Genomic DNA, 25384 nt, shown 5'->3' with positions numbered 1-25384 from the left:
TTAGTCGTATAGTCCTATTGGCCCCCAAGTAAGGGCACCTCACTTTGCTATAAATATTTCTTAAAAAATGTAGAACTCTCTTCTGGAAAATTCAACAATTTTTTGCTTAATAAGAACAACATTTTAAAAATGTGATTTCTCTTTTTCCTGTTGGCGCCCAAGTAAGGGCGCCATCTGTTAAGCATTTTGTCAACCCTTAAATTAATCTTAAAAAATTCAACGTAATAATATTTCTTGTCATTTCAACTTCCTTTAGAACTTTTAAAAACTATTTTTAAAAATCGGCGACTTTTAAGAACAATTTATAAATTTTAAAAATTATTTCAAAAACTATTTTTTAAAAATCCACAACTTTCAAAATATATTTTTAAAATCCACTTTTAAAATAAAATGTTTTTAAATATCCACGACTTTGAAAAATATTTTTAAAAATCCACGACTTTAAAAAAATATTTTTAAAGATCCACACTTTTTAAAAAAAATATTTTTAAAGATCCACGACTTTCAAAAAGTTTTTTTTAAATTCTCGACTTTCAACCATATTTTTAAACCTCCACGACTTTCAAAAAAAATTTAAAAATCTACAACTATCAAAAAATATTTTTAAAAATTCATGACTTTCAAAAAATATTTTTTTAAAATTCATGACTTTCAAAAAATATTTTTTAAAATTCGCGACTCTCAAAAAATATTTTTAAAAATCTTCGACTTTAAAAAGAATTTTTAAAAATCCACGACTTTCAAAAAATATTTTTAATAATCCACAACTCTCAAAAAATGTTTTTAAAAATCCACAACTCTTAAAAAATGTTTTTAAAAATCCACGACATTCGAAAAAGTTGTTTAAAAATCCACGATTTAAAAATATATTTTTAAAAATCCAAGCCATTCAAAAAGTTTTTTTTTTAAATCCACGACTTTCAAAAAGTTTTTTGTTTTTTTAATTCACGACTTTCAAACTATATTTTTAAAAATCCACGACTTTCACAGAATATTTTTAAAAACCCACGACTTTCAAAAAATTTTAAAAATACACAATCCTCAAAAAAATTTTAAAAATCCACAACCCTCAAAAAAAATTTAAAAATCCTCAACTCTCAAAAAAAAATTCAAAATCCGCAACTCTCAAAAAATATTTTTAAAAATTCGCGACTCTCAAAAAATATTTTTAAAAATCTACGACTTTAAAAAGTATTTTTAAAAATCCACAACTTTCAAAAAATATTTTTAAAAATCCAAGACTTTCCAAAAAGTTTTTTTTTTAATTCAAGACTTTCAAACAATATTTTTAAAAACCCACGACTTTCAAAAAAATTTTTTAAAAATCCGCAACTCTCAAAAAATTTTTTTAAAAATCCATGACTTTCAAAAAATATTTTTAAAAATCGACGACTTTAAAAAAAATATTTTTAAAAATCCACAACTTTCAAAAATATTTTTAAAGATCCACGACTTTCAAAAAGTTTTTTTTTTTAATTCTCGACTTTCAACAATATTTTTAAAAATCCACGACTTTCAAAAAATATTTTTAAAAATCCAAGACTTTCAAAAAGTTTTTTTTTTAAAAAAATCCACGACTTTCAAAAAAAATTTTAAAAATCCACAACTCTCAAAAAATATTTTTAAAAACCCGACTTTCAAAGAAAATTTTAAAAATCCACAACTCTCAAAAAAAAATTCAAAATCCGCAACTCTCAAAAAATATTTTTAAAAATTCATGACTTTCAAAAAATATTTTTAAAAATTCGCGACTCTCAAAAAATATTTTTAAAAATCTACGACTTTAAAAAGTATTTTTAAAAATCAACAACTTTCAAAAAATATTTTTAAAAATCCAAGACTTTCCAAAAAGTTTTTTTTTTTTAATTCAAGACTTTCAAAAAATATTTTTAAAAACCCACGACTTTCAAAAAAATTTTTAAAAATCCACAACTCTCAAAAAATATTTTTAAAAATCCATGACTTTCAAAAAATATTTTTAAAAATTCGCGACTCTCAAAAAATATTTTTAAAAATCAACGACTTTAAAAATTATTTTTAAAAATCCCCGACTTTCAAAAAATATTTTTAAACATAATTTTAAAAATATTCAAAAAATATTTTTAAAAATCCACAACTCTCAAAAAATGTTTTTAAAAATCCACAACTCTTAAAAAATGTTTTTAAAAATACACAACTTTCAAAAAAGTTGTTTAAAAATCCACGATTTAAAAAAATATTTTTAAAAATCCAAGACTTTCAAAAAGTTTTTTTTTTTAAAATCCACGACTTTCAACAAGTTTTTTTTAATTCACGACTTTCAAACTATATCTTTAAAAATGCACGACTTTCAAAAAAAAATTAAAAATCCACAACCCTCAAAAAAATTTTTAAAAATCCACAACTCTCAAAAACATTTTTAAAAAACCGACTTTCAAAAAAATTTTAAACATCCACAACTCTCAAAAAAATTTCAAAATCCGCAACTCTCAAAAAATGTTTTTAAAAATTCGCGACTCTCAAAAAATATTTTTAAAAATCTATGACTTTAAAAAGTTTTTTTTTTTTAAATCTACAACTTTCAAAAAATATTTTGAAAAATCCAAGACTGTCCAAAAAGTTTTTTTTTTTTTAAATGCAAGACTTTCAAACAATATTTTTAAAAACCCACGACTTTCAAAAAAAAAAAAAAAATATTAAAAATCCACAACTCTCAAAAAATATTTTTAAAAATCAATGACTTTCAAAAAATGTTTTTAAAAATTCGCAAAACTCAAAAAATATTTTTAAAAATCCATGACTTTCAAAAAATATTTTTAAAAATTCGCGACTCTCAGAAAATATTTTTAAAAATCTACGACTTTAAAAAATATATTTAAAAATCCACGACTTTCAAAAAATATTTTTAAATATAATTTCAAAAATATTCAAAAAATATTTTTAAAAATCCACAACTCTCAAAAAATGTTTTTAAAAATCCACGACTTTCAAAGCATATTTTTAAAAATTAACGTCTCTCAAAAAATATTTTTAAAAATCCTCGACTTTAAAAATATTTTTTAAAAATCCACGACATTCAAAAAATATTTGTAAAAATTTTTATCTCCCTCTAGAAATATTTATATACACAGGCAACACTAAAAATGTATTTAAAAAATGCACATCCCTAAAAATATGTTTCAAAAAATCTACGTCCCTAAAAATATATTAAAAAAATTCACGTCCCCAAAAAAATTTATTAAAGACATTACGTTTTTAGAAAATAAAGGTCCGTCAAAAATATTTTTTAAAAAACGACGTCCCAAAAATATAGTTTTTTTAATCCACGTCCCTAAAAATATAATTTTTAAAAAATGCCCAAAAAATATTTTTACAAAAATTCACGTCTCTAAAAGTATATTTAAAAAATCCACAGCATCATCTTATTCTTAAAAGATTTTACCGTTTTTCTGTTGAAAATTGTGTGAGGCAATATTACATTTCTCTAATTGAAAATTAAATTTATCAACATAATTGTACTTTCCTTTAAACATAATTATTAACAATTTCTTCTCTTCTTTTTTCAGGTAAATATCATAACCTAATTATAAATTAACGACGCACCAAACAATATTCCAATGTAAGTACAAAGTTGTCAATTTATCAAATGGCGCCCAATAAAGGCTCCATTCCCAGTTCCCAGTTGCTAAAGCCCTAGGATATTCGCATGTTTGGGACATACCAACGGCCTCAAATATTTAAAATGTGTACAAGGGCGTATAATTATTAAGTGACGCCCAAGTAAAGGCTCAGGTTGTTTTATAGAATGAGAATGAAAATAAATTTTAAATGCACCCAAATACCACAAATGTTCCCAATTTCTTAAACCCTAGAAAACTGTACCACAAACAATTTCAATCAGTACAAGAACGTCAACTTGCTAAGTGGTGGCTGGCGTCCAAGTAATTGCAACAGCTAGCTGATTCATGGGTGTCAAATAGATATGCTTTCATGAGCTTAAATACTATGTTCTTTCTTAAAGTACGGGGAAATTGTAGTCCAATTTTAATTTAGACATATGTAATAAATCCCACAGAAGAATGAAAAGTTTCCTCTCACAACATGCCTTGCCCAACCTAATATATAGAAAATTCCTAATGCAACCTAAAAACATTGTCTTTAATTCCAATTGCAATAATTTACACTCATTACCACTATATTCCCATTTTCTTTCATTTCTTTTCTCTGTAAAAATTTTCATGAATGAAAATAGCTTCAAGAATATTACGTACGCAGATGACTACGAACGGAATCACTGAATGAATTGAAGTAATTTTTTAATTGAATACCAGACATGAAAGACAACAAAAAAAAAACTATTTTAAATTGCCTACACACTTTAGAACTTTTACTCTATTCATAACTCACTTATTATTCAATCCGTTCCTGCATCCGATTTCACAATCTCCGGCACATGTGTCTGTCTGTCTGGTGGGCTATTCACACTGTGCATTACTGTTGCATTTTGTACAGTAGCAGCAGAAGTAAGTGCAGCGTAGACATCACTTGCCTGCCATAAATGCGGCTGTTACATAAATATATCACTCGTTTTCTTTTTTTATAAAACAAGTAAACTTCATTTATAAGTGGTATACTTTTAGGGCCTTTAGTTGTTGGGGCCTTAGAGAGAACGTTTAGTATACAAAATATGTATTTTCAAAAGACCATATAAAAGTGGCTAACCTCCTTGAGAAGTTTTTCAAATATATACAAAAATTACGATCATCAAAAAAAATTAAAAAAAAAAAAAAAATCACGATCCCAAAAAATATTTAAAAAAAAATGTACGATCCACAAAAAATATTTTTTAAAAAACCACGATCCCCAAATAGAATATTTTTAAAAAATTCACGATCCTTAATTTTTTTTTTAAAATAGACATGAAGCCCAAAAACATATTTTTAAAAAATCCACGATCATTAGAAAATATTTTAAAAAAAATCCACGATCATTAGAAAATATTTTAAAAAAATCCACGATCATTAAAAAATATTTTAAAAAAATCCACGATCATTAGAAAATATTTTAAAAAAATCCACGATCATTAAAAATATTTTAAAAAAATCCACGATCATTAGAAAATATTTTAAAAAAATCCATGATCATTAGAAAATATTTTAAAAAAATCCACGATCATTAGAAAATATTTAAAAAAATCCACGATCATTAGAAAACATTTTTAAAAAATCCACAATCATAAGAAAATATTTTAAAAAAATCCACGATCATTAGAAAATATTTTTAAAAATCCAAGATCATTAGAAAATATTTTTAAAAAATCCACGATCATTAGAAAATATTTTTAAAAAATCCACGATCATTAGAAAATATTTTTAAAAAATCCACGATCATTGGAAATACTTTTTAAAAAATCGTTAAAAAATATTTTAAAAAATCCACGATCATTAGAAAATATTTTTAAAAAATCCACGATCATTAGAAAATATGTTTAAAAAATCCACGATCATTGGAAATACTTTTTAAAAAATCGTTAAAAAATATTTTAAAAAATCCACGATCATTAGAAAATATTTTTAAAAAATCCACGATCATTGGAAATACTTTTTAAAAATTCCACGATCATTAGAAAATATTTTTAAAAAATCCACCATCATTGGAAAATATTTTTAAACAAGTAAAAAAGTATCAGTCGGCTTTGCCGACAGAGATATACCCTCTGCCTATGCAAATTGAAACACTTTTTTCACAAAAAACTTATATATTTAGGGGGTTTCAAAGTTTTGGTCGTATGAACCGACAAAAATGTTGATTAAAGTTCAAAAATTTTGCGGAAAAGGTACTTAAAGAAATGGACCGACATAGACCATGGGGGTGCCATAGGGGGTTTTTACACCTTTCGGGCTGTTTTCTCAAGAAGTGTGGACTTGTCCCTGAAACAACTTTTACCATCGTAATTGAGGCAGCGAATGTAAGTTGCTTCAACAAAAATCAAAGTGATTCAATAGCAGGTGTTAAGGTGAACTTATCCAAAATTTTGTGTGGGAGGTACGGGATGGAGTGGACAAATATAGTCCATATTCGAACCTGATCTATATCTGGTAGATATTATGACAATGTTTAAAGTATGGACCAAATTGGTCACACCCATCAAGAGTTATCGTGCGCACAAGGTAGGTACTTGAAGGAGTGGACCGATATGGCTTATCTACGAACTTAAACTATGTTTGGAAACAATATTACGAAGGCCAAATTTTGGCCGGAATCGGCATATCCGTTCGAGAATTATCTTGCGCTTTCACCCATAATGTGCAAAGTATCGACCAAATCGGTTACTCCCTTCAAGAGCTATCTTTGAACTTGAACTAAGTTTGGACAAAATATTACGAAAGCCAAATTTTGGACCGAATCGGCAGATCCGTTCGAAAGTTATCTTGCGCACCAACCACTACACACGGTGTCATAGGGTTTGTTGTAACTTTCAGGCTATTTTCTCAGGAAGTATGGACTTGCCCCTAATAAAACTTACAGCGTCGTATAGAGAACAGCGAATACAACTTGCGTAAACAAAAATCAAAGCGATTCGAGACCAGGTCCTAAACTGAACTTTTCCGAAATTTTGTGTGGGAGGTACCCGAAGGAGTGGACCGATTGAGTCCATATTGGAACCTCATCTAAGTTTGGTAGAAATTACACGATGTGCAAAGTATGGACCAAATCGGTTATTCCCTACAAGAGTTATCGCGCGCACAAGTTTTGCGACAATTTTTGAACATTTGTGGGGGAGGTACCTGAAGGAGTGGACCTATATGGCCCATCTTCGAACTTAAATCGAATCTGGACAAAATATTTGGATACCCAAAATTTGAACCGAATCGATTGATCCGTTCGAGAGTTATCGTGCGCACCAGCCAGCCAGACAGACAGACGGACAGACAGACAGACGGACGGACATTGCTAGATCTACTCAAAATTGTCTGAAACGGATATCGTACAAACATACTTGGGGTCTAAAACCATTATTTCGATGAGGCACATTTTTGGTCGTATCAAAGTGTAAATACCCTCTTTAGCCTAAAGGCTGAGGGTATAAAAATCGGCGATAATTAGAAAATATTTTTAAAAAAATCCGCGATCATTAGAAAACATTTTTAAAAAATCCACGATCATTAGAAAATATTTTTAAAAAATCCACGATCATTAAAAAATATTTTTAAAAAATCCGCGATCATTAGAAAACATTTTTAAAAAATCCACGATCATTAGAAAATATTTTTAAAAAATCCACGATTATTAGAAAATATTTTTCAAAAATCCACGATCATTGGAAAATAATTTTCAAAAATCTACGATCATTATAAAATATAAAATATTTTTAAAAAAATCCATGCTCATTAGAAAATATTTTTAAGAAATCCATGATCATTAGAAAATATTTTTAAAAAACCCACGATCATTAAAAATATTTTTAAAAAATCCACGATAATTAGAAAATATTTTTAAAAAATCCACGATAATTAGAAAATATTTTTAAAAAGCCACGATCATTGGAAATACTTTTTAAAAAAATCATTAGAAAATATTTTTAAAAAATCCACGATCATTAGAAAATATTTATAAAAAATTCGCGATCATTAAAAATATTTTTAAAAATCCACGATCATTAAAAATATTTTTAAAAATCCACGATCATTAAAAATATTTCTAAAAATCCACGATCATTAGAAAATATTTTTAAAAAATCCACGATCATTAGAAAATATTTTTAAAAAATCTACGATCATTAGAAAATATTTTTAAAAAATCAACGATCATTAGAAAATATTTTTAAAAAATCCGCGATCATTAGAAAACATTTTTAAAAAATCCACGATCATTAGAAAATATTTTTAAAAAATCCACGATAATTAGAAAATATTTTTCAAAAATCCACGATCATTGGAAAATAATTTTCAAAAATCTACGATCATTATAAAATATAAAATATTTTTAAAAAAATCCATGCTCATTAGAAAATATTTTTAAGAAATCCATGATCATTAGAAAATATTTTTAAAAAACCCACGATCATTAAAAATATTTTTAAAAAATCCACGATAATTAGAAAATATTTTTAAAAAATCCACGATAATTAGAAAATATTTTTAAAAAGCCACGATCATTGGAAATACTTTTTAAAAAAATCATTAGAAAATATTTTTAAAAAATCCACGATCATTAGAAAATATTTATAAAAAATTCGCGATCATTAAAAATATTTTTAAAAATCCACGATCATTAAAAATATTTTTAAAAATCCACGATCATTAAAAATATTTCTAAAAATCCACGATCATTAGAAAATATTTTTAAAAAATCCACGATCATTAGAAAATATTTTTAAAAAATCTACGATCATTAGAAAATATTTTTAAAAAATCAACGATCATTAGAAAATATTTTTAAAAAATCTACGATCATTAGAAAATATTTTTAAAAAATCCGCGATCATTAGAAAACATTTTTAAAAAATCCACGATCATTAGAAAATATTTTTAAAAAATCCACGATAATTAGAAAATATTTTTCAAAAATCCACGATCATTGGAAAATAATTTTCAAAAATCTACGATCATTATAAAATATAAAATATTTTTAAAAAAATCCATGCTCATTAGAAAATATTTTTAAGAAATCCATGATCATTAGAAAATATTTTTAAAAAACCCACGATCATTAAAAATATTTTTAAAAAATCCACGATAATTAGAAAATATTTTTAAAAAATCCACGATAATTAGAAAATATTTTTAAAAAGCCACGATCATTGGAAATACTTTTTAAAAAAATCATTAGAAAATATTTTTAAAAAATCCACGATCATTAGAAAATATTTATAAAAAATCCGCGATCATTAAAAATATTTTTAAAAATCCACGATCATTAAAAATATTTTTAAAAATCCACGATCATTAAAAATATTTTTAAAAATCCACGATCATTAAAAATATTTCTAAAAATTCACGATCATTAGAAAATATTTCTAAAAATCCACGATCATTAGAAAATATGTTTAAAAAATCCACGATCATTAGAAAATATTTTTAAAAAATCCACGATCATTGGAAATACTTTTTACAAATTATTAGAAAATATTTTTAAAAAATCGGCGATCATTGGAAAATATTTTTTCAAAAATCGGCGATCATTGGAAAATACTTTTTCAAAAATCCATGATCATTAGAAAATATTTTTAAAAAATCCACGCTCATTAAAAAATATTTTTAAAAATCCACGATCATTAAAAAATATTTTTAAAAAATTGACGATCATAGAAAGTATTTTTAAAAAATTGACGATCATAGAAAGTATTTTTAAAAAATTGACGATCATAGAAAGTATTTTTAAAAATCCACGATCATTGGAAAATATTTTTAAAAAATCCACGATCATAGAAAGTATCTTTAAAAATCCACGATCATTAAAAAATATTTTTAAAAAATTGACGATCATAGAAACTATTTTTAAAAAATCGTCGATCAAAGAAAGTATTTTTAAAAAATCGACGATCATAGAAAGTATTTTTGAAAATCCACGATCATTAGAAAATATTTTTAAAAAATCCACGATCATTAGAAAATATTTTTAAAAAATCCACGATCATTAGAAAATATTTTTAAAAAATCCACGATCATTAGAAAATATTTTTAAAAAATCCACGATCATTAGAAAATATTTTTAAAAAATCCGCGATCATTAGAAAATATTTTTAAAAAATCCACGATCATTAGAAAATATTTTTAAAAAATCCACGATCATTAGAAAATATTTTTTAAAAAATACACGATCATTAGAAAATATTTTGAAAAAATCCACGATCATTAGAAACTATTTTTAAATAATCTACAATCATTAAAAATATTTTTAAAGAATCCACGATCATTAGAAAAGATTTTTAAAATATCCACGATCATTGGGAAATATTTTTAAAAAATCCACGATCATTAGAAAATATTTTTAAAAAATCTACGATCATTAGAAAATATTTTTAAAAAATCAACGATCATTAGAAAATATTTTTAAAAAATCTACGATCATTAGAAAATATTTTTAAAAAATCCACGATCATTAGAAAATATTTTTTAAAAAATCCACGATCATTACAAAATATTTTTTAAAAAATCCACGATCATTAGAAAATATTTTTTAAAAAATCCACGATCATTAGAAAATATTTTTAAAAAATCCTCGATCATAAGAAAATATTTTTAAAAAATTCACGATCATTAGAAAATATTTTTAAAAAATCCACGATCATTAAAAAATCGGCGATTCTTAAAAATATTTTTAAAAAATCCACGATCATTAAAAAATCGGCGATTCTTAAAAATATTTTTAAAAAATCCACGATCATTACAAAATATTTTTTTTAAATCCGTTAAAAAATGGCCTTGAACGTTCCATCGGCATCACATTACATTCCCTCAATCCTTCCCTGTATTCAATTTGTTTCATCTACCGTTTCAATTACAAATGATATACGTGATTTGCATACAAATTATGATTTCTAAGATTCTCTTTTTATTGTAGACTTTTCCCTTCATTAATAACTAGATAAATCCCAAAAGTTATTATAAACATTGCCTTACCGGATATATAAACTTTAGTAGACGTGAGAAAATATTCCTTATAAGAAAAATGTATTTATAAACAATTAAATTACTTGTTTTGTCCATAGCATTTATGATTAGTCGAAACTTTAACATAAAATTAATGGCACCCAACGTTGGTTTCAATTACTAAACCCAAAAACTGATGGTTTCTTCCAGCAAAATTTCTTCAGTTGATATTTATTATACTTCTAATAGTTTCTTAAGTCTGTTTGGAATCCAATAATGTGCGAAAATATAAACCATTAGTTAAGTGGCGCCCAATGTGGGGCACTACTTATCGTAAATAATTTGGTAAAATTCAACATTTCAACAGGTTGTCGAGTTTTTGAATTTTATAGAGCTTGACCAAACATTATGAAAAGGCGCCCAACGTTGGACACAATTCGTTGCACAGTTTATACAGTTGGCCATTCAGAGTTCTGTTAACAACATTTGACAACAAACATAATAGATTGTTCATTATTGTGATTTGATTTCCTTTGTATTTTATGTATTTGACAGCAAACTTAATAGTCAGGGCTAACTAGTTTGGGCTGAATGGCCAACTGTATAAACTGTGATTCGTTGGAAGATTGGCATATTGGCGTTAGCAATTATTTGCTTAGAGAATAAATTATCTGAAGAATTTTTCAATGTCCAATATTTTTATTAGAGATCATGTCCGGAATTGATATAGCTTATGAAATTATTATTTATTATTTAGAATCAATTTCATTGAAATTTTCTAACTTAATTTTTTTGTCAATAACTTCATTCTCCAATCACAAACTTTCCAAATTTCTAATTTTCGCAAACAAAAAGCACCAAAATATAATGAATTTTCAATCAAACACATTTCGAATGGAATAAAACTTCCAAACAACAAAAAAAATTTTGTTCGTTTTTTAGAGGTTATTTTTTCTTCAGCTGAGTTGCAATCAACCAATAAATTGATGCAGTGTCACGTATTGACACAAAATATAATGGAGTTTAATTGAATTTCCGGTATGACATTGAAGTCCAATCGCGCTTTTTGGAGACGGGGGAGTCTACTATAAAATGCACAGATAGAAAGAAAAAAGTGGCAGCTAGAAAAAAACACACACAAAACATGAAACCCAGTGGCACAACATGCGCAAGCAACAACGACAACAGCAGAAAAAGAAGAGGCAGCATATAACAAATGAAACAATTGAATTTATATCGACATATCACACATGTCTATACTCTCTGAATAGCTGAGGACCAACAGCTGATGATATTGCCTGCTGCCTCCCTATTCCCCAATAGAACCCCTCTTTGCGACATGCAACCATGCCAACCATTCAAACAACGGTTAACCATGGCCGCATTACATGGATGTATGTACGTAAAATAGTGGTGCAGCTCCCTCATTTGTTTTGCTTTTTTTTTCGAGTATCAATCGATTCAGGGGAGAAGTCGGCTTGATGGCTGTTTGGTTGACTGGTTTGCTATGTGGCGGCTGCCCAGTTGAATGGTTTTGTTGTTTCTCGAGTACTCGGATAGATGGATGCTGTCATGGCAACATAATCAATGCATTTGCTGCTGCTGCAACCAACTAATAACCAATGGAACTCTGTTGTTGTAGCAACGGCTAGCAATGTAATAATGGTGATGCCTGCCTTTCAATGGGGTTATTTGCATAAACTGAAAGTGAAGAGAGAAATGCCAAAGTGACTGTATGACTGACTGATTCATTTCAAAGTTGGGTGGGGGAGGGAGGAAATGAACAAATGAATGAATGATTACAATCAATTGTTCGTCAGCAGAAATTGCAGAGGAAGCCAAAAGTAGAGAAATTGCTTGTGTTGTAGTAGGGCCTGATAGGGAAATTATAGAAATTTGTACACAGATTAACGGAAAAAAGGGGTTACAAGTGTTGTTGTTGTTGTACGAAAAGTTCATTTAATGGATAAGGGGAAAATGTAATTTGTAAAGTTCAAATATTGAAATGAAATTGAATTTGAAATGAAACAGAGTTCTTTTAAAGAAATCTATTTTTGTGGAAGATATCCATGCGTTTTTTGAAGTTCAAGTGACTTGTTAAGGGTCTTGTGGAGGAAGAGAATAACGAAAAAATATTAATATAATATAAAAAATAATATGTATAGAAATATATCTAAACTCCTCAGGGAGTTTCTTAGAAATTCTGATAAAAAGTCCACGACCGTCAAAATTTTTGTTTTAACAAATACACCATGTTCAAATTATAGGTATATGTTTAACAAGTAAAAAAGTATCAGTCGGCTTTGCCGACAGAGATATACCCTCAGCCTGTGTATATTGAAACAATTTTTTCCCAAAATACGTATGTATTTAGTGGGTTTTAAAAATGTTGGGCGTTTGAACCGACAAAAATGTTGATTAGGATTAAAGATCAAAAGTTTTGCGGAGGAGATACTAATAGGAATGGATCGACATTGACAGTTATGGAAGTGGATCTCCAGCCACAACATATGGTGCCATAGGGGGTTTTTACACTCTTCGGGCTGTTTGCTCAAGAAGTATGGACTTGCCCCTAAAAAAACTTTTCCCTTCGTAATTGAGGCAGCGAATGCAAGTTGCTTCAACAAAAATCAAAGTGATTCGATAGCAGGTCTTAAAGTGAACTTATCCGAAATTATGTTTGGGAGGTACTGGATGAAGTGGACAAATATAGTCCATATTTGGGCCTGATCTATATCTGGTAGATACATTAGGATGTGTAAAGTATGGACCAATTCGGCCACTCCCTTCAAAAGTTACCGTACGAACAATTTTTCCGAATATTTTGCAATTTTGTGGGGGAGGTACCTGAAGGAGTGGACCGATATGGCTTATCTTCGAACTTAAACTATGTTTGGACAAAATATTACTAAGGCCAAATGTTGGACCGAATCGGCAGATCCATTCTAGAGTTATCTTGTGCTCCAACCACCTCACACGGTGTCATAGGGTTTTTTGCAACTTTCATGCTATTTTCTCAGGAAGTATGGACTTGCCCCTAATGAAACTTGTACCGTCGTATGGGCGGCAATGAATACAAGTTTCTAAAACAAAAATCAAAGCGATTCGAAAGATGGCCCTAAACTGAACTTTTCCGAAATTTTGTGTGGGAGGTACCCGAAGTAGTGGACCTATTGAGACCATATTGGAACCTCATATTACCCTGGTCGAAAGTTTACGCTATACAAAGTATGGACCAAATCGGTCACACCCTTCAAGAGTTATCGTGCGCACAAACTTTCCGAACATTTTCGAACTTTTGTGGGGGAGGTACCGGAAGGAGTGGACCGATATAGCCCATCTTCGAACTTAAACTAAGTTTGGGCAAAATATTACGAAAGCCAAAATTTAAACCGAATCGGTTCATCCGTTCGAGAGTTATCGTGCGCTCCAGCCAGCAGGACAGACAGACAGACGGACGGACATGGCTAGATCGACTCCAAATTGTCTGAAACACATTTCGTCCAAACATACTTGGGGTCTAAAAACATAATTTCGATGAGGCACATTTTCATCGTATCAAAGTGTATATACCCTCCATAGCCTAAAGGCTGAGGGTATAAAGAAACCACTATATACAAAAATATTTAAAAAAATCCACGATCATCAAAAAATATTTTTTTTAAAACTAAAAAAATTAAAAAATATAAGAAACTATTTTTATAAAATCAACGATCCTCAAAAGTATTTTTAAAAAAATCACGATGCTCAAAAATTCAGCAAAAATTATTTCTAAAAAGTTCACGATGCTCAAAAATTCTGAAAATATTTTTTAAAAAATCCACGATCCTCAAGGAATATTTTTAAATAATCGACAATCCTCAAAGAATATTTTTAAAAAATCCATAATCCGCAGGAAATAAATTTAAAAAAAAAAATCGATAAAACGATTATCAAAAAAATCAGAAAATATTTTTAAAAAAAAATCCACTATCCTCAAAGAATATGTTTAATAAATTGACGAATCTCAAACAATGTTTTTAAAAGGCTCACGAACTTAAAAAATTAGAGCTTCATAAAAATTAAAAAAAAAAACACTTAAACAAATATTGTATATTGTATATAATATTTCACAATTCCCAAAAAAATTTTTTAAAAAAAATCTCAAAAAAATTCTAAAAAAATCCTCTATACTCAAAATATTTTAAATCCTTCACATTTCTCAAATAATATTTTCAAAAAATTCGCGATCCTCAGAAATATGTTTAAAAAATCCAAGAGCTTCAAAAAAAAATTAAGAAAAACAATCCTTAAAGAAATAATGTAAAAATTTCACAATTCCCAAAAAATTTAATTTAAAAAAATCTCAAAAAAAATTATGTTTTTAAAAAATTCACGATCCTCAAAAATATATTTTAAAAAATACAGGAACCTACAAAGATATTTTTTAAGTATCGTGGATGTTTTAAAAATGTTTTTGGACATTTCATTACATATTTTTACATACTTCATTTCATATTTTGGAATATATCAAGAACCTAAAAACAATTCTTAAAAGATCTGCGACCCACAAAAAATATTTTTAAAAAATCTGCGATACTCAAAAAATAGTTTTAAAAAAACTGCGACCCTCAAAACTTATTTCTAATAAATCAAAGAATCTAAAAAAAAAAAATTTAAAGCCCACGAACTTCAAAAATTATTTTTTAAAAAGCCGACGAACTTCAAAAACTATTTTAAAAAATCCACGATCTTAAAAAATTTTTGAACCTCCAGTATCAGCAGAAACTATTTTTTAAAAAAATCCACAATTCTCAAAAAATATTTTTAAAAAATGCAAGATCCTCTTAAAATATTTTAAATCCTTCAAAATTCTCAAATAATATTTTCCAAAAATTCACGATCTTAAAAAAAAAAAAATTAAAAATCCAAGAGCTTCACAAATATTAAAAAGCAATCATTAAAAGTATGGTAAATATGTCACAATTTCCAAAAAATGTTTTTTTTTTTATAAAAAAAATCTCAAAAAATTGTTTTAAAAAAATCCATTATCCTTAAAATATGTTCTTAAAAATTCAAGATCATCCTCTAAACATATTTTTTAAAAAATAAACGAACCTTCAAATATATTGTTTGACGATCGTGGATATTTTTAAAACATCCATGTAAACATATTTCCTGAGTTTTTAAAGATCGTGTATTTTTTAAAAATATTTTCTGATTAAAAATATTAAATTAATATTAAAAATAATTTTTGAGGATAGCGGATTTTTTAGAATATTTTTTGAGTATGGTGGATTTTTAAAAATATTTTTGAGAATCGTGGATTTTTTAAAAACATTTAAAAAATAGTTTTTAAAAAATAAATTTAAAAAAATTTTTTGAGCATCGTGGGTTAAGATTTTTTTTGAGGATCGTGCATTTTTAAAAATATTTTTGAGGGTACCAAATTTTTTGATTATCGCGGAATCTTTAAAACAATGTTTTTCGAGAATTGTGGAGTTTTTAAAAATATTTTTCGAAAAAAAAAAATATTTTCTTATTAAAAATATTAAATTAATATTAAAAATAGATTTTGCGGATCGTTGATTTTTTAAAAATATTCTGTGAGTATTATGTATTTTTAAAAATATTTTTGATAGCATCTTGGATTTAAAAAAAAATATTTTTTAAAAGAAATATTAAAAATAGTTTTTGGGCACCGTGGATTTAAAACTATTTTTTGAGGATCGAGGAGTTTTTAAATATATTTTTTTCGAGGTCGCAGATCTTATAAAAATGTATATCTTGAGCATCTTGGATTTTAAAAAATATTTTTTGACAATCATGGATTTAAAAGAAAAATTGAGGATCGTGAATTTTTTAAAAATATTTTTTGAGGATCACAGATCTGCAGTTTTTTGAGGATCGTGGAATATTTAAAAAATATGTTTTGTGGATCGGGGATTTTTTAAAAATATTTTTTGTGGGTCGCAGATCTTTTAAGAATATTTTTGGAAGTTCGTAAAATATTCCAAAATGTAAAATGAAATATGTAAAAATATGTAATGAAATGTGCAAAAATATTTTAAAAATTTAAAAATATATATGTGGAATATTTCACGAACCTCAAAAATATTTTTAAAAGATCTGCCAGCGGGCCACAGAAAAAATTTTCAAAATTCACGATGCTCAATATTTTAGAAAATATTTTTAAAAAATCCCGAATCCTCAAAAAATATTTTTAAAGATTCCACGATTCTCAAAAACTCTGCAGATCTGCGATCCTACGAATATATTTTTAACAAAATCTGCAACTCTGAAAAATATTTGTAAAAAATCTGCGACCCTCAACAAATTTTTGTTATAAAATCCACGATACACAAAAAATATTAAGATTCCACTGTCCTCAAAAAATATTTAAAAAAAAATCCATGGTACTCAAAATATATTTTTAAAAGATCTGCGACCCTCAAAAAATATTTTTAAAAAATCCATGATGCTCATATGAATTTTTAAAAGATCTGCTACTCTCAAAAAATCCACGATCCTTTAAATATTTTTTTTAATCCACGATGTTTTTAAAAATCCTTTTCTAAAAACTATTTTTAAAAAAAAATGTTTTTAAAAAATCCACGATTCTCAAAAAATATTTTTAAAATTCCACCATACTCAAAAAACATTCTAAAAAATCCACGATCCTCAAAAATTATTTTTAATATTAATTTAATATTTTTAATCAGAAAATATTTTTAAAAAAGCTACGCTACTCAAAAAATATTTAAAAAAAAAAATCGAAAAATATTCTAAAAATCTGAAAAATATTAAAAAACGATTGCTTAAGTCTGGAGTATTCTGGCTTAACTTCATCATTATTTTCTTTACAAAGAGTAATGTTTACAAAACACACTGACAGCCTGCAAAATTTACTGATCTCAATTAATATCATGATTTCATCCCGGCGAAGGGAATTGTCAATTGCCTTTTCAGTTTTTGAGAATTTTTTTTTCTAGTGAAAACTGAACTCTTTAAGCATCGTGTATTCTTATGTTAAGGAGATGGATGTTCAACTTTCGGCTTTCAAAAAAAAAAAAAAAAAAACGCCAGAGAACAAAATATTTTCAAGCTGTCAGCACGATTCCACTAAGAAATCATCGATTTCTCTAAGTTAAAATAACATCAACACAGTTACCTGTGAGTATGTTGTTGGAATTTATTGAAAAATTCCCTTTTTGCGCGTGCCTGCGCTGTTTTCTGTTTGTTTTGTTATTCAATCATATGATTGCTTAAGTCTGGAGTATTCCCCCATTGGCTTAACTTCATCATTATTTTCATTTTTATTTTTAAAAATAATTTTAAAAGATCCACAATCCTCAATAAATTTGTAAAAAAAAAAAATCCACCATCCTCAGAACATATTTTTAAATAAAAACAAAAATAAAAAATATTCAAATTTCACAGTTCTCAAATAATTTTTTCAAAAATTTCAAAATTCTCGAAAAATTTGAAAAGTTTCCACATTCTCCAAAAAAAAATAATTTAAAAAAATTAAGTTTCAGTGTTTTATTTAGAAATGCACTTAAAACTAAAAAATAATTTGTCGCTTAGCCTCAATATATATTCTTTCTCATGATAGAATCTCTCAAATAAAACGCTTGCCTTTAAATTATGAATGGTGGCAAAATTAAACGGCAAGCGTTTTATTTGAGAGATTCTATCATGAGAAAGAATATATATATTGAGGCTAAGCGACAAATTATTTTTTAGTTTTAAGTGCATTTCTAAATAAAACACTGAAACTTAATTTTTTTAAATTATTTTTTATTTTTAACTTTTTAGTAAATACATTTTTTGACCACTGAGATCCCCAAATGCCGAATTACAGTCCATTTGAGCAGAAAATGTAGATTAAAATGCTTGCAATTTTGTGGTACAGTTATATGGATGCTATATTAAACCTTGACCTACGTCCACAATTTGTAGTGGGGAAGTTCCTGGACTATTGAGAACTCCAAATGCCAAGTTACAGCAAATTCAGGCTAAAAATGAAAACAAAATCCTCAAAATACTAGAAGTCGGGTGGTACCGTTATATGGAGGCTATAGGAAAAAATGGACCCATATTGGTTTTGGTTTCATGTTCATGTATTGTCATCTAAATCTGAAAAATGGGCAAAGTGTTAGTTCGATTGGTCAACTGCAACCGTGCTAAAAATCAGGTACCAGATTTTAAAAGGGGGTCAAGTTAGACACCGTAAAAACACTGTAAGGATGAACCAATATTAGTTTTGATTTCATATTCATGTATTGTCATCCAAATCTGAAAAGTGTGCAAAGTTTAAGTACGATCCTGCAACTGCGTGAAAAACGAGTTACCAGATTTGAAAAGCAAAATACCGGAAATCGGGTGGTACCGTTATATGGGGGCTATAGGAAACAATGGACCCATATTTGTTTTGGTTTCATATTCATGTATTGTCATCTAAATCTGAAAAGTGTGCAAAGTTTTAGTTCGATTGGTCAACTGCAACCGTGTTAAAAATCCGTTACCAGATTTGAAAAGGGGGTCAAGTTAGACACCGTAAAAACACTGTAAGAATGGACCAATATTAGTTTTGATTTCATATTCATGTATTGTCATCCAAATCTAAAAAGTGTGCAAATTTTAAGTTCGATTGGTAAACTGCAACTATGTGAAAAATGAGTTACCAGATTTGAAAAGCAAATTAGATAAAACACTGTAAAACAGTGTAAAAATGGACCAATATTGGTTTTGATTTCATATTCGTGTATTGTCATCCAAATCTGAGAAGTGTGCAAAGTTTTAGTTCGATTGGTCAACTGCAACCGTGTTAAAAATGAGTTACCAGATTTGAACTAAACACACACCAAGGCAAGTTAAATAAAACACTGTAAAAATATTTAAATTTTTAATTTGTATGTGGATTGATTATTAATTTCCTTGATTGAATTCTTGATTTGATAAAAGCACTTATTGAATCAATATTACAGCATTCGATAAGAGTTAGTTTTCAATGCTCAGGGATTAGTTAACATTAAGTAGTCCATATATAAGAGCGGGAACAAAACCCTACTAAATTAAATTTTGAAGTTTCCGTCAGAAGCTGCTACTGTCAATAGTCTAGGCATGAACCTATTGTCGACTGTAGATAAGGATGTTCGAAATATTCTGAATATTTGTATCTATAATTTGGTAAATTTCAGTAATTAATTTAGCGGTTTTTGTGTAGGCTCTCATATGCAGTCCAATCATTTCAATGGGAATGGTGGAGACATTTGTAAAAAGTTAAATGGTAGAATAACAAAAATTTAAAGACCATAAAATATATCGAATGAACTTTAACATCTCTGCAAAATAATACAAAATAATAATTGAAGTCGCATCAATATGACAAGTTAGTTTCAGACAAGAAGTAACATTTCATCTGCAAAATAATTCTTAGAATATCCGTTAGAGATTGCTGTTGCCAAATAGTCAAGGCCATCTGTTGATAAGGATGTTCATAATATTCTGATTATTTGTGTCTAGAATATTGACAAAAGCGACCTTGAGATTTGAAGATTTGAAAGTCGTTGACTTCTGATCGTGGACCATATAAATGTTTTGACGTTATAAATAATCATATTCGTGGAGTTCCAATTTATGGTCGCTCCTGTCATTATTCTAGACTAACCCCCTGTTTTTGTAACTTATTTTTGTTCGTTCGGGTATATTCGTAATAATTTAGGCATCCATAGCTTAGCCCCCTGAAGGCATACATACCTAATTTTTCGTATACCCGTTCAATATATCACTAAGAATTCCTCATTTAAAAATCAGCGCTCTACATTTGCGCTAAAGCGGGTAAATCGATCTACAAAATTTGACAATTCGTGTGAGAAGAATAAATTTTTTTTACAAAAACAGGGGGTTAAACACAAAGCGTATGTGTTTTGGTCATACGTACGACAGTCGCGGTTCATGTCTACGTCAATAGTCCCTAATTAGGTGGCCGCCACTGTATATGTTTTGTCGTTGTAATTAATCATATTCGTGGAGTTGCCATTTATGGTCGCTTCTCTCATTATTCTAGTCTTGAACATACAGTGTATGTATTTTGGTCATACGTACGACAAACGCGGTTCATGTCTACACTATTGACGGAAATTTCAAGAATTATTTTAATGGTTTTTTGTGTGCCCTCTCATACATAACCTACATGATGATGATTACCTTGGGACATATACTATTTCCAGGTTCTAAAAAAATTGATTTTTAATTATTTTAGATTTACAGAATATAAAACCACCATGGGTCCATGTATAGCCAATAATTTCCCATTCATTTGTGTATTAAAAATTAAAATGTTTAAAGCCCTTCTTCGCCTATTACATACCTCGTGTTTTTCTTTTTTGCTCATCTCAAGTAACCAACTTTCATTTTCATTCAAATTTTTTTGAAGCCATTAAAGAAACATGAGTCTCCACAAGAAAGAAAACTATGTCTAATCTTAAAAAATATATCAATTTTCCGAAAAAAAGAAGAGAAACAACAACAACACCAGTAACATGAACAACAATGGGCTTTTCTTTTGTTATAATCTACCAACAAAAAAGTAACAAAAAGCGACAAGGAAGTTTCGTTCGTTTTTAATTCATTAAAAGCCATCCAAAGTGGTGGATATGCTTTACATTGATGTCTTTCTTGTTGTAGGTACTCCTCGTATACTATCAGCAGTAGTGAGTAGTTGAGGTAGGTACTTACTAGTTGGTAATTGGTAAGATGATGATAGAGTAGAGTGTTACGACAAAATATATGTTGCCAAAAAAAAGAAAAGTGAAAAACTACCGGAAAATTTTTATTTTTTGAAAATAATGCGTTTAAAGTTTGTGGTGTGTGTGTGAAAAGCAGACAAAACATGTTGTTGAAGGTGGCAGCGGTGGAGCAGTAGTTGTTTGTTTTTTTTTTTGTTTTCTTCTCTGAAAACAACATTTTAACAAGTTTTGGCCATAAAGTTGTTGGTGTTTGTTACAGCTACAATAACAAGGGAAAAAACAACAGCCGCTTATTGTTGTAAACACGCCAAGCTTTAATGTAAAACGCAATTCTTTGAACATAATGGCTTGGACAAAAAATCCTCCTAGTCATCATCATTGTGGATCTTGGGATATTTGCTGCTATATAAATATCACCACCTTGATAGGTTGTTGGTGGTCGATTGAACTCTCCTACTCCTCCTCCTGGCCTGCTGAAATGATTTCTTATGACAATGAGAAACATAACTTTTTCTCTGTTTATTGTTATTTTGTCTACAAAGTTTGTTTTTATTTATTTTATTTTTTCATTACATTGCAGCAACAACAGCTGTAGATGTTACAATGTTGCTCGCTGATGCTTGGCAAACTTTCATTTGGGCGTTTGTACTCCCCCCAAACAACAAAGTTTCAAGTTGTTGTTGAACAAGAATTGCTGCCATTCAACAAAGTTGTTTGAAAATGAATAATTGAAAATTTGAATAAGAAGCGAAATCAATCAATTCAATGGGGATTGATATATGTACAAGTTGAAGGGCGGATGGGGGGTCTGGTATTGAAGCTACTGTTTTGGATTTTTGTGCACATGGCAGCATATTTTATAGGATTGAAATCATTTACATTTGTGGAATTTTTAGAAGAATATTTTTTGTGGAAATTTTATGGTTTAAGGACTGTTTTATATTTTCAAACAATTTCGAACCGTGTTTATTTAATAAAATGTCAGCCTCTTCTGGGGGTTTCAACTCATTATATTTTAATCTGAACAATAATATATTTTCTGAGCTAGTGACAATGTAGGTTAAATATGCGAGCGCAAGCAAAAAAGCCATTACAACAAGTCTTAAAATTTCCGTTAGAGGTCGTTACTACAAATAGTCTAGACAAGAACCTTATCCCGTCTGTCGGTAATGCCTCTATTACTTTTTTCACATTTAAATTTTAGGATCATTTCAGTTTATAGATTCATTTTTTTTTTCTAAGTTTATAGATTCATTTTTTAAAAATATCTTCTGAGTAACGTGGATTTTTTAAAATACTTTTAGAGTAACGTGGATTTTTTAAAAATATTTTCTGAGGATCGTGGATTTTTTTAAAACATTTTTTGAGCACCGTGGATTTTTTACAAATATTTTTTGAAAATCGTCGATTTTTGTAAAAATATTTTTGAGGATCGTGGATTTTTTTAAAACATTTTTTGATCATCGTGGATTTTTTACAAATATTTTTTGAGAATCGTCGATTTTTGTAAAAATATTTTTGAACATCGTGAATTTTTAAAAAATATTTCTGAACATCGTGGATTTTTTAAAAATATTTTTTGAACATCGTGGATTTTTTAAAAATATTTTTTGAACATAGTGGATTTTTTAAAAATATTTTTTGAACATCGTGGATTTTTTAAAAATATTTTTTGAACATCGTGGATTTTTTAAAAATTTTTTTTTGAACATCGTGGATTTTTTAAAAATTTTTTTTGAACATCGTGGATTTTTTAAAAAATTTTTTTGAACATCGTGGATTTTTTAAAAATATTTTTTGAACATCGTGGATTTTTTAAAAATATTTTTTGAACATCGTGGATTTTTTAAAAATATTTTTTGAACATCGTGGATTTTTTAAAAATATTTTTTGAACATCGTGGATTTTTTAAAAATATTTTTTGAACATCGTGGATTTTTTAAAAATATTTTTTGAACATCGTGGATTTTTTAAAAATATTTTTTGAACATCGTGGATTTTTTAAAAATATTTTTTGAACATCGTGGATTTTTTAAAAATAGTTTTTGAACATCGTGGATTTTTTAAAAATGTTTTTTTAACATCGTGGATTTTTTAAAAATATTTTTTGAACATCGTGGATTTTTTAAAAATATTTTTTGCAGAGAATTGATTCTTTAAAAATAATTTTTTGCAAATCGTGGATTTTTAAAAAATATTTTGCAGATCGTGGATTTTTTTAAAAAAAATCTTGAACATCGTGGATTTTTTAAAAAAAATTCTTGAACATCGTGGATTTTTTAAAAATATTTTTTTTTTGATCTAGGCTATTTTAAAAATATTTTCTGAGAATCGTGGATTTTAAAAAAATATTTTCTTAGGATCTTCGATTTTTTTAAAATATTTTAACAATATTTCCTGCTTTTAGGGATCTTCGATTTTTTTAAAATTATTTTATGAGTAACGTGGATTTTTTTAAATACTTTCAGAGTAACGTGGATTTTCTTAAATATTTTCTGAGGATCGTGGATTTTTTAAAAATAATTTTTGAACATCGTGGATTTTTTTTAAAAAAAATTCTTGAACATCGTGGATTTTTTAAAAATATTTTTTTTTGATCTAGGTTATTTTAAAAATATTTTCTGAGAATCGTGGATTTTAAAAAAATATTTTCTTAGGATCTTCGATTTTTTAAAAATATTTTAACAATATTTCCTGCTTTTAGGGATCTTCGATTTTTTAAAATTATTTTCTGAGTAACGTGGATTTTTTTAAATACTTTCAGAGTAACGTGGATTTTTTTATATTTTCTGAGGATCGAGGATTTTTTAAAATATTTTTTGAGGATCGTGGATTTTTTAAAATATTTTCTGAGGATCGTGAATTTTTTAAAAATATTTTTTGAGAATCGTGGATTTTTTAAAAATATTTTAACAATATTTCCTGCTTTTTTGGGATTGTGGATTTTTTAAAAATATTTGTTGAGGATAGCAGTTTTTTTAAACATATTTTTTGGACAATAGATGGAGTTCAAAACATAAGAATAGTGAAGAAAGACACGTTTAAATAAGGATAAATAAGCCTCCGCAACGGCACAACAGCATGAATAACCAGTGTAACGCCTCAAAGCGGGGAAAACGTCAACAATCAATTTTGCAAAGTCAATAAACTCTGCAAATTTTGCGACAAAATTACTGAACCATGAGAGGATCGTGTATTTTGTAAAAATATTTTCCAATTTTTTTTTAAAAATATTTTCTGATTTTTAGGCATTGCGGAGTTATTAAAAATATTTCTAATATTTGAGCATTGGGGATTTTTTAAAAATATTTTGTGAGGATTTAGAATATAGAACATTGGTGGCGTTTATTTAATTGGGATAGCTGTTACAATTTTGATTTTTCAAAATAGTCTGGCTTAATCCCTTTTGTTGTTTTAATATTTAAAACAACAAGTTTATTAGTGGAGAAGGTTTGGCATTGTTCGCCAAGGGGTAAGGCAAGGAAGACTAGTTTCGATCCACGCCACTGGATCTCATCAGTTCCCTTTGTTTCTTGTTTGTGGATATTCTCCACCGAAGTTATTTTTCAATAACTTCTTCAACAAGGAACTTTTTATACCCAAACATCAATCGTCAGCTCGAAGTATAAACGTAAACAAAGAAAACCCTTCAATGAGAAGTTTTTCTTTGGTAATCTAACACAACTCCGACGAAAGTGTTTACGAAACAAAGCAAACCTTCTTCCACTCGTATGTGTCGTTGATTTTTCAACAAATGCACATACCCAAATGCTGTTTGGTAGCTTATATACCAACAACACACAAAACCGTGCCAGTGTTTCTCAAATAGAACATTGGTGGCTACCAAAGAAAAACTTCTCATTGAAGGGTTTTCTTTGTTTACGTTTATACTTCGAGCTGACGATTGATGTTTGGGTATAAAAAGTTCCTTGTTGAAGAAGTTATTGAAAAATAACTTCGGTGGAGAATATCCACAAACAAGAAACAAAGGGAACTGATGAGATCCAGTGGCGTGGATCGAAACTAGTCTTCCTTGCCTTACCCCTTGGCGAACAATGCCAAACCTTCTCCACTAAT

The 25384-nt window shown here is 27.8% G+C and overlaps 1 protein-coding gene across 2 annotated transcripts in view; it reads left to right on the top strand.

Moving 5' to 3' along the window:
- Nucleotides 1–25384, top strand: part of Drak (Death-associated protein kinase related) — a 406575-nt gene that overhangs the window by 225706 nt on the left and 155485 nt on the right. The gene's annotated exons all lie outside the window — the stretch shown is intronic.

Source organism: Musca autumnalis, unplaced genomic scaffold (assembly GCF_047663935.1).
Source record: "Musca autumnalis isolate F117 unplaced genomic scaffold, ASM4766393v1 scaffold_3, whole genome shotgun sequence".
In the NCBI taxonomy this organism is placed as follows: Eukaryota; Metazoa; Arthropoda; class Insecta; order Diptera; family Muscidae; genus Musca; species Musca autumnalis.
Note: the sequence above shows the minus strand (reverse complement) of the source record. Positions and strands in the feature narration are given on the sequence as shown.